The following is a 3,656-nucleotide window of genomic DNA, read 5'->3' as shown; positions in this document are numbered from 1 at the left end:
TGGTGAACAGAGTCTTTTGAAGAGAAACTTCAATTCTCCTTTTCCTGGGGCAAAGGTGAACAATCCCCTGATGACTAAAGTTACATAAATTTTAGAAATTGTATCATTTCCAAGAAGTGCACCATTTTTGCCTCCCTCTCCCCAGTGGGGAGGCTGTTGCCATCAGCCCTGAGGACCCATTGCTGTCTATCCCCTCCTTTTTTCTCCAAGACACACCTACAGGACACATCAAAACACAGATTCCACGTGGTGCTGAAGGACAGCACTGGGAAATGAAGGAGTGGGGGCGAGCCCCAGTCCAGCCAAGCTGGGGGAAGCTGAGCCCAGCCAAGCTGAGCTGAGAGGAGCTGAGCAGAGCTGGGTGGAGTGGGTCAGAGTGACCAAAATTGGTGGTGCCAGCAGCATCCAATTGAGTCCAGCATCCAAAGCAGCAGTGCGGAGTCAAAACTGCAGCGCTCTCTGAGTCCCAGAACAACGTGGACAATTCAACTTTGGGGGTTTGTTCATTGCTGTTTTCTGTTGTCATGGGCCCAGGGACAGGAGGGAGCTGGCAGCATGGGGACAGCCACCATCTTGGCCACTATCCCAGATGTACCAGGCCCACGTGGAACTAAGTCAAGGTGATAAACATCTTTTTGTGGGTAAAGCACCTTCTTTTTTTTATACTCTTGTTACTAATATTGCTGTTGTTACTGTGCATTTGTTACTCCATTGCTTGTTGCTTTCAGTAAATTGCTATCCCAACCCATAGTCTCTCCTTTGTTCCACCCTGAAGGGCCAGGGGGAAAGTAGGTGGTTTATTTACAGTTAAATCTTTGCTGTTAAAGATTTGCCATAGGTGGCAAATCTCTAGCAGTGGTAAGAGACAGGATTAAGTAAGCTTCCATTTACAGATGTGACAACATAATATGCTTGGGGTCCACTTTTTGAAGTATAACCTCTGTTTTATGTCATATCAGGTTTAACTTAGAGCACATGTAACCCAAGGTCCCAGTCACTGAAATGTGACACAGACATTCAGCCTGCCCAGGGCATCATTTCTGGTTTTTGAATGCTCAGATATCATGTGGTATATTTTAAAACATGCTCAGAGCTATAAAAAAGTACAGATGTCTGGCCAACTATAGCCACTTGGAACACGACAGGATTAGGGATGTTTCCTTAGCAGGTGACATGGGAAATAGGAGACCATTTGGCAGATGTACTGCTCTTAGCACTTAATGTACAAAAGGGCCATTATGTTGGCCTAGCTTGTCAATTCTTTTTTTGCTTAATGATTACTTTCCATCCCAATGAGAAATCTAAATGTCAAATTATTTTTTGGAAAATATTCTTCTTTTGTTCTTGTTGCCCAAGTTGTAACTACATGAGCACCTGGTGTTCTTCATGTAGCTGGAAATATTTGTTTTAAATTTGTATTCACTTCAAATGCGACATCCTAAGGATTTGTAACCCTGCCAGCTGCATTTTCATTTCCATACAGCCACTCTTTCTCATTGACCATGTCCTGTAGAAGAAAAGCAAGACTAAAAGCTTTCTTTCAGTGAGGTAGTCACACCACATGGACTCACATCTAACTGTGAAAGTCTAGGGAGAATTGTGGTTCCAAGGACTGTGGCTCTCTCTAGATTAGTTTGGACCACAACTCCTAAATCTATTCAAAATAAATACAAATCCTTGTTTTGGATTTTTTTTTTCAGTTATCCTAAGCACAAATATGCCTACTAGACGTAGATTTCAGGAAGTCTTTTTTCCAAGACTCCTAACTCAAAATGATAAATGGGTACCTTCAAACATCCAGTTGTCCATTGCATTAATTAAGAATGTTACCAAGGACACTCAAGATGTAAGGACAGAAAGCATCATTTACTCAAGGGCAGACACCTAATTAGCACCAACGACAATAAGGCATTGCCAGACTCTAGAATATCTTAATTTCCACAACCTTGCCCCTTCCTCCCCTGAACCCAGTGAACTCTGAATAATTCCTTAGACTTCAGCAGAGCAGCAAAGAGAATGTGCACAATCCAGATTACCTCTGCACCAAACCTTTCATTTAGTTGCTCATAGAGTCACGTCCTGCTTGGGAAAGCACATGGCAAATATAATACCACTCATTCATCCATTCAAATCACCACCCATTTCACCAGCAGGATTTGGCTGTTGCTAAACTCTGAAGTGTTTGCTGTGGTTAGGACAGAAGACATAGAAGGACTGAAGGGATGAAATACCAGAGGATCCAGCAAAATCAGCTTAGCACCAGCCGACTGCAGGGTGCAGAGGATCAGTGTAAGCCTCTGACACATACTAGAGGGAATGTGTGGCAACAGGAAGTGCCTGCCAGTCAGGCTGCCTATTAACTCAAAGGAACAGTTCTCTACTATTGAAAAACATTATTTTTCTGCATGCTGCATTGTTTTACTAATGCTAAAGATGCATTGCTAGAGACTCTTAGAAATGCCTTGCTTGCTCTCTTTTAGATTTAGAAATAGAGGACATTTATTGAATAGGCATCTATGGTATAGAGCAGGGAATTACCATGTAAGCAAGACTGCGAAAAAATAAACCAAATCAACCCATGGCTTTGTTTTCTTAGGCTGTCATGATCACCTCAGCAGAATTGCCTGTTTCCTTCCATCACAGAAGTTACCCAGCATTTCATGCTGGTACAGGTACCAGTGCATGACACATCTACAGAAGTCTTGTACAAATTGTAAGACTTCCTGTTCTCTTTTTTCAGTTTCCCCATCAGCAAAATGTCAAATAACTTGCTCATTCTTACAAAACAAAAACTAGTTTGGTTACCTCCAGCAGACTCACAGAACATGCAACTTACCTAGGAAAACAAGCAGAAGTGAGAAGTGGGCACTTAACATTCCTGCTAGTGCCCTGAGAATCCTGATATTAAGTTTTTGTAATACCCTTTAGGCCTTCCATTAAACCTTTAATATCATCAGATTCTTCTGCATTAACATTATGGTGCTAAATATTTTAGGTCATTAAAACTGTCTCCAAAGTTCAAATGTTTTTACAGCTGACATCACATAAAATCAAGGTTATACATTCAGCCTCTTAAAATGTACCTATCTTGCTTGAGAAATGCCTCTTTTGTAGGATTTACCACACAACTTCAAAATTTAATTCCAGTCACACCCCTCAGCAAGACTGCAAATTAAAGGCTTTCCCAGTCTGCCGCCATCAGGACAGGACTGAGTGTAAGAATGACACAAATTTACCCTAATGTTTTTACAGCAAATGATTTAGATTCCATTTACACCAGGCCAATTTCACCTCATTATGCTAGGCTTATTTCTCAAATTCCATAATAGGAAACCTGAAGCTTTCCCCCTTTGCAAGAGGAGAAAAATAAGGGGGTTCCTGAACTGTCTTTTGGGGACTTCAGAAAGCATACTGAAGGGTTTTGACTGTGACAACACATCAGAGAACACTGGCATTCATGAATTCCATAGACTTTGTATTCTTTACAAATAGCAACTGAAGCCCAGCAGATTGCAGTGGCTACAGGTCATGCCTTCCTCCATGACTAACAGATCTTCGTGCCTCTTCCCCAGCCCAGCAGGTTTTACCCTCTTCTTTGTAAAAGCAGGATATGCCATTTTCACTGCTTCATTTCTCCCTTTGCACTATCGAATTTG

Source organism: Zosterops lateralis (genome assembly GCF_965231275.1).
Source record: "Zosterops lateralis genome assembly, chromosome: 1".
NCBI classification, from domain to species: domain Eukaryota; kingdom Metazoa; phylum Chordata; class Aves; order Passeriformes; family Zosteropidae; genus Zosterops; species Zosterops lateralis.
Note: the sequence above shows the minus strand (reverse complement) of the source record.